This window comes from Pan paniscus, chromosome 2 (assembly GCF_029289425.2).
Source record: "Pan paniscus chromosome 2, NHGRI_mPanPan1-v2.0_pri, whole genome shotgun sequence".
NCBI classification, from domain to species: Eukaryota; Metazoa; Chordata; class Mammalia; order Primates; family Hominidae; genus Pan; species Pan paniscus.
The window spans coordinates 192,116,070-192,129,219 of NC_085926.1; positions in this window are offsets into that span (position 1 = coordinate 192,116,070).

Sequence of the window (13,150 nt, forward strand, 5' to 3'; positions counted from 1 at the left end):
GCACAGGCCTCTAAATACTCAGTTCTATATTTCTTCAATTTCATACCAATACAAATATTTCCTCTTTCTATTTATCTACCTCTGAATTTTACTTTTTGAATGACTTCACTCCTCATCTTCTCTTTATTTTTTCTCCTCATCCTATCTGCTCAGCCAAGCAAGGCATAGCACTTGTCCAGCCATATTCCAGACTCTTGACTTGGGTTTACAGAGTACGTTCTGCCCACTGCGTGTGTTCAGGAGTTGAGCCTCCTTGGCTAGGACTCCAGCAGCCAACAGACCTTGGCATCTGTGCTGCCTAGGACCCTTTCCAGGGCCGAAGAAGGATGAGACCTTCAGACTCTGATGCATGTGATGCTATCCTGTTACCAAAACTGTAGCATCCTTCAACAATGTTACCTGTTTGGATGATCCTATGTATGAAATTAATTTTTCAAAAGGGAAAGTAAATTCAAAGATAGGGTAAGCAGTGACCAAACTAAGGCCATGCCAGTCATTCTGACGGGAAGGAAATCCTTCCAGTCTTTGCAGTCTTGGCACAGCTCAACATTTTGTATCTGCTTTTGGGATGTTCTTGGATCCCTTGAAGTCAACAAACCTCATAATAAGGGCCTTGAGATATATATATGTACATATGAAAGAAAGGTCAGGATTTTTCTCCTCAAAGACAAAACATCTGGATGAATGGCTGAGTTTTCCACTTAAGAAATGATGTCTTGGCCGGGCGCGGTGGCTCACACCTGTAATCCCAGCACTTTGGGAGGCATAGGTGGGTGGATCACGAGGTCAAAAGTTCAAGACCAGCCTGACCAAGATGGTGAAACCCCGTCTCTACTACAAATACAAAAATTAGCCGGGAGAGGTGGCAGGCACCTGTAATCCCAGCTACTGAGGAGGCTGAGGCAGGAGAATTGCTTGAACCCTGGGGCGCAGAGTTTGCAGTGAGCCGAGATCGCGCCACTGCACTCCAGCCTGGGCGACAGAGTGAGACTCCATCTCAAAAAAAAAAGAAATGTTGGCTTGACTTCACCTTAGCTCAGATGGAGTGATGAGCTACCCAGTCCCAACTTCACAGGCACCCTTGAACAAGTGGCCAGGGGTACATGGCAGCCTCGTCTCTATCAACCTGTGAAGTTGCTTATGGTGTTAAAATGTTGCCAGAGATCAAGGATGTCCAGACAAACACCAGCTAAATCTAAAAAGAAGTCAGAAAACTAATACAAGCTTAAAATACCAAGTTCAGCACAGATATGCTTATCTTTTAGACTTACTTTATTTACCCACCTCACATGACATGGGGAAGAATTCCTGAAGAACGTTTTCCCACTGATTGTTTAAAATCCTTCCTCTCAATAAAGTCCTTTCTAAGTACACATGGTTCCGTTTCATTCTCTGGCTCATCCTCTTAATCACCTGCCTTTAGCGTCTCTAATTTATTTATTTGACAGTATTTATTGAGCATCTGCTATGGGCCAGGCACCAGGTTAAGAGGGCAGGGAGCCGAACGAGACACGGTCCTGACCTGCGAGGGCTCGTGGTCGAGTCACGAAAAACTACACTGAAAGAATGGCAAATAGCGAGATGTGTGCCAGGAAAAGACACGTGGACAGTAAACTCACTCCTGGAGGAAATCAAGAAAGAGAATGGTTGGGTTTTCTCAATAATCCATAGACTATCGGGGCCAGAAGAGACTTTACAGATTATCTGTTCTAACCCCCTCATTTTATAAATGGAAAACAGAGAGGGGAAGAGCCACACAGTTTTAAAGCTGGGGCCAACGCGTAATGAATTCTTTCTCTTTTCCCGGCTGATAATTGGTTGTGTGTCTCTCAAATTATTTCTTGAGGTAGGTAAAATAGAAATCATAAGTATACCACTGAAAGAAATCTATTTCGTTTTCTGACTAAAAATCTACAAGATATACCTCATCAACATTTGTTTGAAAATGTGACTATTCTTTGAAGATTACTATCATCAATTCACATTCAGTGCCTTGCCTGGGTATTTTTAAGTTGTTCCTTATTCCAGCATTCCTACCACTAGTCTCAGCTATCACAGTCCTTTATAGAAAACGTCATCATGATTCTTGTTGTTTCTCTACATTCACATAGCACCTCGGAGTTTAAGAAGCATTTTCAGATCCATTGCTTCCACTGGGGGAGTCAAGTTGTTGGCTTGATAGCTTTAGAGGGACATGACAAGTAGAAGGAGGTTTGGAAAGGAGCAAAGCACGTGGTGACAGTGCTGGGGAACAAGACCTACAAAGCCGGGTGACAGGAGTAGGACGCCTGGGACTGCTCTTGTGGGGCCAGATCACCAGGGGAGGGCTAGGGAATGGATTTCTAGTCCATGAAGTCTAGTGAGCGGAAAGGAAACACATCAATAAACACATCAATAAACATACTGAATAATGCCTGTGTGCAGGGCACCATGCTAAGTGGATTCAAAGATGAGTGATCAACGTACCCCCTTCAAAGAATGTTTTGGATTTCTGTTCAATCTCCTTAAGCCACCGGGAGTGGAAGGCATGAGTGAGCAGAAGCCACTGGGCAGAGAGAAGTGGATGTACCAAGCTCCTGCTGTGTGGCCTCAGCTTCTCCAGGAGGTTTGGACTTAACCCCTATTAGTGACTCAGGCTAAGGCTCTTCATGGAAGAATGGGCTGCCTCCCCGGGACTTGCTGGAAGGTGACATGGGTGCATTTAGGCAGAGTGGAGGGTGATCTGTCACGGAAATGGTAGACCCTGGCCCTTTCCCTTGAACATCTCAGGTTGAACACTGGGGCAGTGCTTCATTATAAAGCCATTAAGTGGATTCTCATGAGTGAGTTTCTGTTGGCCTTGTAGACAATGGGGTTTTAATCATGTTTATCTAGGCTGAGAGAGGACAAGAGGACCATTTGTGTACTTTCAAAGAATCAGGGCCCCATGGCTGAGTGCTGCTGGGGACGTAGAGGAGCAGCTAAGAGAGCCCAGAGGATGATCACGGAACTGGGACAGGGAGCACCCAAAACCATGTGAGAGGCCATGGGCGGGGGAGTGACTGAGAAACAAGCTACTAACCACCTTGAAATACATGAAGGGTAAGAAGAAACTCCCACAGGACTCTCAAATCACAATGTAAAGGTAATGCAGGGAGGGGAATGGACGCAGGAGCTGGAGGAGTATAGAATTGTTACAAAGCAACCGTGAAGATGAAGACTTGGAAAGGAAGGACACATTGGACCTAGTCTCGCACAGGTGTTAGACTAGTCGTGGGAACTTCAGACCCATTACAGTGCTGCATGCTTCTGGACAGCAGGTCTTCTTGCTAATTTAAAATAGCCCCTGGCTCTCTCACCAGATTGGCCACAACCTCCCAGCAGACCCCCTGGCCTCCCTGTGCTGGCCCCAACTACACTGTCATCCTCTTTTCCCACTTCTCCCACCTCATCTTGCAGATTCCCTCCTCCATAGCCTCTTTCTGGATCTCTCCCACGGATGTCTCATCCTTCAAGGCTCACCTAACGTGCTGCCACCTCCAGGAAGCCTTTCCTGATCCATGCCACCAGATGGTACATGCTCCCTCCGGGAACCCGTATAGCACATCGTGCCTCTTTATGGCACTTTCATTTCCTCCTGCATTCTAACAAATTGTGTGCTTGTCTGAGCTCTCACCGCCACCTCTCCTTAGAAAACTTCAAGGGCAGAGACCTGATCCTTTCATTTGTGTATTCACAGTGCCAGGGCAGGAACCAGTGTGCCATAGACACTCAATAAATGTTAAATTGCATTTCAGCCAATGCATACCTTGGACAAAGTTTCTGTGTTCCTTTAGAGGTTATGACCGAGACTCAGGCTTAAACACTTGCCTCTGTCACTAGCCAGGTGATCTAGGGTAACTTAATTCATCTCTGCGCCTAGGTTTTCTCATCTGTAAAATGAGCACAACAGGACCTACCTCCAAAGGACATTGTGGTAGTCTTCATAAAGCCCTTAGCAAATTGTCTGGACACACTGTGAATGCTCAGTAGATGTAAGACAGGGTTAGCAATGTGCAGTATAAGGGACATAATTTCCTTTCGATTGCCAAGAGTGCAGTGATTCATATGCTCCTTTTCTACCTGGCAGTCTTTATCTTCTGTAAAGCACATCTTTACACAAAGCAGCTTCATATCATTTCAATGCTGTGAGATATCTGGGCGCCATATACACAGGAATGCTAGTAGGCAGTTTGTTAACTAGGAATCAAATATACCAATCAAAGAGATTTTCCTCCAAGTGATTTGCCAATTCATCCATCCATCAAGCCTGTGCCATTACAAGCTGTGTGAGTCCTCCAAGGCCTGCGAAAATGAAAATGAACAAAACCAATCCCCTGTTCCCATGTTGATCACAGCCTCCCCGGGCAAATATAGCAAAGACCTAGATAGAACTATAAAAAGAGGCTGCGAGAGTCCAAAGAGGAGAGTGCCCGCCCCTGTGCATGGTGAGGAGAGGTTGGGGAAGTGGGAGCGCCAGCAGGCCTCACGGAAGAGGGGGTGTGCAGCTGGACCCTGCCAGGTGAGTAGGAAGAAGTTTGTCAGAGAGAGGAGGTAGAAGCGTCTCCAAAAACAGGAAGCAGCATGTGCAAAGAGACGGAGTCCTTGAGTCCACATTCGGCAAATGCTGAGGTTGGTGGCCCTAAAAGGCCCAGAAAATCAATCCACATTCTTCTAATACTGATGTGGATTTTATTTAAAATAGAAACACTTCCACCAAATTAGTTATGAATCCCAGAAGAGATTATCTTATTGCTAAAATAAATGTTCTTTTCTTATTTCTTCCAAAATGATTTGATGGTTATTTTTCTGAAGCATATTTCTGATTTCTTTTGAAAACAAGCACCTTCAGAAAGTCCATTTCAGCCAAGGAGAAACAACTCAAAAGTAGCCCAGGATCAAAACTATTTCGCCCCACCAAGGATCAAATTCTTCATATTCTCTAAACTACCCCCCAGCACATGGAGTGATTTCAGCTCTTCAAAGCCAGTAAAGAGATAAGTTCATTGAAACTCAAGATGAACAGGCACAGAGCTCATTATATCTGGTTTCATTTGTTCCTTCAGTTATTCTCTGAGGACAGTGGACAGTGAATGCAGCCAGACGTCTCTTTCAGAAGAGCACAAATGGAGGAGGAAATTTTGTTCATAACTTTGCTGGGAGAATGTTTGGCCAAATGCAGTGGCCTGAGGCCAGAAAATGCCACTTTTTATCTCCAGTGCAGACAGGCAGAGAGGAGGTATAATGGATTTAGCAAGATAAAGACTTGGACCCACAGAAAAAGAAACACACACACATCCACATGCACACGTGATCCTCATGGAAAATTAGACTTCACTTCCACCTCTTGAGGTGGGAATTGTAGTCTTACTGAAATTACAGAGACGAAGCTAAGGTCGTATTACACAAAGCTGTATCTATCAGTGAAGGGTGGCCTCTTGGGAATGAACTATTTAAACAACAATTGCATGTCCAGAATTCATGACGTGAGCAGATTTTTCCTGAAAGAGGCAACTTGGCCTGTTGGGATCAGAACTGTTGCTTATTTGATTGTTTTCCTTTTGGTCTCAGACCCTGGGGTCTCAGTGTCAGCTGGAGACTGAAAACTGCAGCCTGCAGGGAGAGATGGGACAGGGGTGGCCCTGAGGGCCTCTGAGTCCTGGCTCCAAGTGTCCCATTGGCCAGCCCTTCCTGTGCTTGGCTATGCAAGCCAATCCATTCTCTGCGATTGCTTGAAATTTGTAAAAAAGAGAGAATGAGGCTTTGTCATCATTGTGAGCTTGAATAAATCATTTCTCACTTCTAGACCTCAGGTTTCTCACTTGTTAAGAGGGTGGGGGTGGGAGACTAAGCAAATCCTCAGGTTCTTAAAATTTGTTGATTTAATTGATCTGGAAAAGGGATTTTTTCCACCATTTTGGTTTAGGAATATTTTATGGGGCCCAGGATGCAGAGGTTCCTTGAGTTCCTCAGTGAAGGACCACAGTGACTTCGTGGTTGGGGTGGCAGTTAACCTGAGCAGCAAAGACTGCTGGCTAGAGCTAGGCACTGCTTTTCAGAACCAAAGGCTTCACCTATTTGAAACTTGTATTATGGAGGCATGTTACAGAGGAAAGAGCACAAGACTTAGAATAATTGTCCTAGACTTGAGTCTAGCCACTAAACTAACTCACTGAGATTGTGGCCAGGGCACACCCCAATTTGGGGACTCAGTTTACTTGTGGGTGAAGTGAATATGCGAGACAGACTCCCAGGAGGCTCCATGGTCCGTGCTCCCTGGTGTACCCGCCCTTGTGGTATCCCTTCCCTCCAGTGTGGGTGGCACCTGTGACTTGTTTCTAACCAGCAGAATATGGCGATGGTGGTGGACGTCAGTGTCATGATATTAATATATTCCAGCAGACTTGAACACCCATCTTACTAGCCGACTCTTGCTGTCAACTGTCTCCCTTGCTGGCTTTGATGGAGTAAGCTGCCATAGAGAGAGGTCCTGGAGAAGAACTGAGGGTGGCCTATGGCTGAGGGCCCACAAGAAGCTGAGGCCCTCAGGCCAACAACCCTCAAGGAACTGAATTCTGTCAACAACCACATGAGTTTGGAAGCAGAACCTTCCCCGGTCAAGCTGCAGATAAGATCCCCAGCCCTGACTGACTCCCGGATTAAAGCACCATATGAGAACCTAAAACAGAGGAATCAGCTAAACCGTGCCTGGACTCCTGACCCACAGGAACTGTGAAATAATAAATGTGCTGTTTAAAAGTACTAAGTTTGTGGAAAGTGACACAACAAAGCAGTTAGAACCTTCTGTACCTGACATCCTGTGAGCATGACAATACTCTTCTTATGATACCAGCATTACACATGTAACAAAAACCACTCCATTATGACATACACAAACATATTGTAAGCTGCTGTTTCTATGCTGGGTTGAGAATTATTCATCTTTCTAGAACTCCTAGGGTACTTGTTCTGTATTTAGATTCTCATTTAATCAGGACTCATTTCCAGGCTTCTTCCTGCTGATTGTAAATACCATGCTCACACACACAGGTCCACATTCACACATACAGATCCACATTCACACACACAGGTCCACACACACACACACACAGGTCCATGTTCACATACAGATCCACATTCACACACACAGGTCCACACACACACACACACAGGTCCATGTTCACATACAGATCCACATTCACACACACAGTTCCACACTCAGACACACAGATCCACACTCACACACAGGCCCACACTCACACACACAGGTCCACACTCACACACACAGGCCCACACACACACACAGATCCACACTCACACACAGGCCCACACTCACACACACAGGTCCACACTCACACATAGGTCTACACTCACACAGGTCCACGTTCACACACAAGATCCACACTCACACACCCACAGGTCCTGCATCTCGCTGAATTTAATTAAGGATCAACCTCAAATAAAATGGCTCCAGCAGGGCAGAGGATGCCTCTGAGAGGTTCTGAGGACAGGAGCAAGAGACTTTGGTGTTATTCGGTGTTGTTGGTCCTGACAGTCAGGGTCAAGTAGAAGAATATGAATCAATGAAGCTTGAGGAAAAGTTAGAAAATTAGTCTAGCAAGGGGAGCCCCATTTCTGCGCAGAAACATATGGCCACCTATAACCAGCAGCTAAAGATATTGGACTTCTTGTTACATACAGAGGTGCCCAGAACAAGTGTAAGGGCCTCAGTGAGCTGCAAGTTAACGTTTTGTTGCTTTCCAAGTCTGCTTTTCTGGAATCCTGACATCCCCTACAGATAAAATCAACATTGTGGACTGTCTCATTTTAGACATGAAAGGAATGGACCTAAAGTCTGGCTAGTGTCTGAGGTGGTGGCTGTCGAAGGTTCCAGAGAGGTGCCAAGGAAATATGGCTCAGCCGCATCTCCATGAGGAGGAGTAAGTCCATGCTTCTGCCCACAGGGGCCTTCTAGGCTACCGGTGAGCTGTCACTTCCTCTTCCAGGAGAGTTTGATGGGTGCTGGTGCAGCAGCCGACTTAGGAGCCAGAGGAGGTGAAGACACCCAGGAGATCAGAGCAGGGCTGGGGAGTGAGGAGAGCAGCGCTTAGTGCTTTTGAATGATGAATTCCTGCCCTTAGAGACTTAGTAGGTGGCGTCATTTCCTCCCGGGTGTCCGTGCCCCCCAACACCTGCTTTGTCATTAAAGGACGATCCACCTCTGCCGAAGAAGAACTTAAAGGACAGGCATGTAAGACGCATTAAATGACAAAATATAACCTGATGAACAAAGGCAAGGGGGCAAACTCGGTTCATTGAGCCAGGGGGATTTGGGTAAACTTCCCAGGGGCATCCCTGGTGGCCCCTCCAAAACCCCAGCAAGAGGCTGAACTGGGCAAGGGTTAACTGGCATTTCTTGATGCAGTGATTTCACCTCTGAAAGTCTGATGCTCGCGGCCCCAGCAGGAGGCCCCTGGAGTCCCAGGTTTGGGACAGGGCGAAGTGCCAGGCGGTCTCCTGGCCTCGGTCCCTGAGAGCGAGGGCAGCAGCGAGGGCAGCCGCGGGGGCGGCGCTGGAGCCGACGACCGGGCGGGGAAAGCCCGAGACGCGGCCCGGGCCCGGGGTCTCGGAGGCCCGGGGACTCCGGCGCGGGCGTGTCTCTGCCCCACGCCGCCCACAGCGGCCGACCCGGCCCCGGGGGTAGATGATCGGCGGCGCGGAGCCCCCTGGCCCGGGCCTGCCTTTGTGGCGCGGCGGCGCGGCCGCCTTTGTCCCTCCGGCGCGCACGCCCCGCCGCGCGCCGCCTTCTGCAAGGATCACCCCCGCCGCGGCGCTACCTGGCCCTTTGTCACCAGCTGCCAAAGAATTCAGAAAATCAAATTTATTTCCTGATTACGGCCGGAGCGCCCCTTTGTGCAGAGGGGTCTCTTTAACTGTTGAGATTCCAGCAGACATTGTGCAGCCCTTTATGGCGCAAAATAAAAGCCGCCCCGCTTCTTGCCCCGGCCCCCGCCGCCCCTCCCGGCTCCCCTGACTTCCAAGCCCCTGTGGGAACCTGGGAGGGACGCTCTTCTCTCAATAAAAACGCTTATGAGCCCGAGGACATTGGGGCTTGAGTGTCTTGCCAGCTAAAGGGGATAAATCAATGGGCATCTTGAGTTCGGGAGGGTGTATTTCCCTTTTTTTCTGGGAATGAATAGATGAATGGTAACTCCGTTTCTTACCGGCCCAGCACTGTCCGAAACTCGCCTGGACAAGTCCAACTTCATTCTTTTCAGTACGACTAGCTCCTGTGCGCTGCAGAAGACTCGGGCTGATCTGAAAGCGCCTCTCCTATTCGGGACTCTCAGCTTTTAAGTAGGTCTTCCGCACCTGCAGATGAAAAAAGATGTTGCTATTATTTTCCTCGATTACGTTGACATTGCCTGAAAATGAATACAAAACATTGCCTTGAAAGATTTTTTACCTTTTCTTTCTTTCTTTCTTTCTTTTTTTTTTTTTTTTGTGATTGTGCAGGGAAATAAATGTATGTCTTTTATATTTTTGAGAAAAGTCTAGAGTGGCCACATGTTCACAGCACGCATTCCCACACTTCTTGTCCACTCATAAAGTAATGAATGAGAGACAGATATGCACAAATCTACTAACCCATCAACATCAGCCCAATAATAAATGCTCCCATGAAAACAGTTACAAAGGCCATCATAATTTGTACTCTCATTAAAAAATATTTAGCAGTATAACTTGAATTATATAGTCATAGAAGGAAGAAATCTGTATTGGAAGAATTAGGCCCATTAATTGTAAATCATACATGCTATAAGGCTTTTGCAAGCTCTTAAGAATAATAATACATAATACATAGATATTTAGCACTTAGGATTTTTTTTCACCATCTCTTTTTTTTTTTAATCGTGAGAATTTAAAGACGCCACTCAGTCATTCTGTGACTACAGGAAGTGATTATAAATCAATGCCACAGTTGCTAACAGACGGCATTCCTCTCTTTATACACATCTGTGTGTCTTCTCACACACAGGCATACATGCACACACATATGCACGCACACACACAAGTGCTTGGCCCACTCAGCCTCCCCATAATTTCACAAAAGAGTGACTCTAATGTTTGCTGCCTCGTGGGGAGCCGGTGGGCACAGCAGTGAATTGGATACCTACACCAGAGAAGGCCTGAGAGGCGTAATCAAATAAGGGAACCACTTGAACTGAACTCCCAGCAGGAGCGGGAGGGAGGCCTTGAGAGGTTACACGTAGTTTTTATCCAGCCTTGCAGGAGAGCACCAACTTCCTGCTGCTAGAAATTTGTCTGCAAATTTTTTCCTCATTCAGACAGAGAGCTGGGGTCCAGGAAACACTGGGTTGATATGATAACTTGATTAAGTCTGGGGACAGATGACACGGGAGCACCAACTCGACTCAAAGGAACCTGTGCTCTCCTCTTTAACCTCTCCTTGGGAGCCTACAAATTATATCTATTAATGCATCAGCCCCCGGCACTGCACAAAGACATTGTCTGCCTAAATGTATGTCAGTCATTTGCAGGGGCCTTTGTGGAATTCCCACCACATTTTCATGTCTCTTCGCTATTTGAAAAAATAAAATGTAAACTGATGGGCTAGACAAAGGCTCACAGTCTACCTCCTCTCGTTAAAATCGCTTTGAAGGCAGAAGTCAAGTTCATCAGCAAAAGTGTTCAAGAAATTCTTGAAATGGACCCTGGGCAGCTGGAGCATATCCAGGGGAGAGAAACTACAAGGAAGAAGGGTTTGGAAACTGCATCCAGTGAAGCATGGATGGAAAACCCAGGGATTTGCCTGGAGAAGAGAAAACACAGAGAGGACTTGGGAGCTGAAGAAGTGCCAACGGGAAGAAGGATGAGAGTTTGCTGTGGGTCCCGGGACAGAGCCCAGGGAGAGACAGGCGTTCACCAAGTGCCAGCAAAGTGACTGGATGAAAAATGGGCCACGTGCTGGGGCCGCCCCTGCGGATGTGAGGAAATCAGTAGCGTGGCCACAGCTGCACAAATCACAGCTGCCTCTCCTGGTGTCTGATCCAGGAGACAGCCGGCCATTGAGAGGCTGGTAAACCTCAGCTCCAAATAACGTGAGTTTTTAAAATGTGAGGGTTAATTTAACATACAATAAGTTTTGTATCCCCCACCCCAGTCAAGATATAGAAAATTTCTACCACCCGTGAAAGTTCCCTTGTGCCCCCTTTCCAGTCAGCCCATCACATCCCACTCCACCTCCTAGGCAATTATTGTTCTTTTTTTTTTTTTTTTTTTTAAGAGACGGATTCTCACTCTGTTCCCCAGGCTGAAGTGCAATATCAGGATCATAGCTAACTGCAACCTGGAATTCCTAGGGTCAAGTGATCCTCCTGCCTCAGCCTTCCAAGTAGCTAGGACTATAGGTCTGCACCACCACACCAACTAGTTTGTTGCTATTTTTTGTAGGGATGCGGTCTCTAACTACTGGCCTTAAGCAATCCTCCCACCTCAGCCTTCCAAAGTGCTGAGATTCCAGGCATGAGCCACTGTCCCTAGCTGGCAATCGCTGTTCTGATTTCTATCACTCTCAATTAGTTTTGTCTGTTTTTAGAACTACATTTAAATGGGATAATACAGTATGTACTCTTTTGTGTCTGGTTCCTTTTATTTAGATGATACTCTTGAGATTCATCCATGTTGTTTGCTCATTTTTGTTGCTGAGTAATATTCCCTAGGAGGGCTATAACACAGTTTGTCCACCCATTCTCCTGCTGATGTGTATTTAAGTTGTTTCCAGTTTGAGGATATTATGAATATAGCTGTTATGAACAGTCTCATAATATTTTTCATTTCTAAGTCATAGGATTAGGGTATATTCCAAATGCCTTTTTTTTTTTTTTTTTTTTTTGACCAAGTCTTGCTCTGTCACCAGGCTGGAGTGCAGTGGTGCGATCTTGGCTCACTGCAACCTCCGCCTCCCAGGTTCAAGCTATTCCCCTGCCTCAGCCTCCCGAGTAGCTGGGACTACAGGCGCCCGCCACCACACCAAGCTAATTTTTTGTATTTTTAGAAGAGATGGGGTTTCACCATGTTGGCCAGGATGGTCTTGATCTCCTGACCTCGTGATCTACCCACCTCGGCCTCCCAAAAGGGCTGGGATTACAGGCGTGAGCCACCACGCCCAGGCCCAAATGCCATTTTAAACAAGACTGCAAAGCAAGAAAAGCCTGAGGTCATGAAAGGTGTTATCTTCAGCCAAGACTGAGAAGAGTTTCTGGGACTTGACAGTTTCTAGCTATTGTCCTCACCTTCCCCAGACAGCACAAGTTGCATCCTCGTTCCTCTCACTGATGGGCAGGGGGCATATACTGAGATTGATCTAGGGCGGCCTGGGATTCTTCATGAGCAAGAATATCCATCTTAGTAAAATGGGTATTGGCATCATTCCAGCTTACTCAAAATATGTGTATTCCCATCTACTGAGCTCCCACTATGGGCTGGGCCTTGTGGGTAGACAAGGGGCATAGGCTGAGAGAGATGAATTTGATGAGGGACCTGTCTTTAGAGTGCTTGCTGCCAGGTGCGGTGGCTCACGCTTGTAATCCCAGCATTTTGGGAGGCCGAGGCAGATGGATTACCTGAGGTCAGGAATTTGAGACCAGTCTGGCCAACAAGGTAAAACCCCATCTCTACTAAAAATACAAAAATTAGCCGGGCATGGTGGTGCATGCCTGTAATCCCAGCTACTCGAGAGGCTGAAGCCAAAGAATCACTTGAACCCGGGAGGCAGAGGTGGCAGTGAGCTGAGATTGCGCCATTGCACTCCAGCCTGGGTGACAGAGCAAGACTCTGTCTTAAATAAATAAATAAATAAAGTGCTTGCAAGTCTAGAAGGAGAAATTTAAAAAGTAATAAATTATGAAACCATAAGTCAGTCTTCAACAAACACTTGGGAGTCACCTGCTGTGCTGGCTCTGGGCTGGTGCTGACATGGTAGGGAGATGGCTAGACAACCACAGAGAGAACGTGAAGGCCACCCATCTGAACCATGGGGAAAGAGGGACAGAGCCTCCCACTCTGGGATAATGAGTCCCCTTTAGCAAAGAGGATATAAAGCCAATGG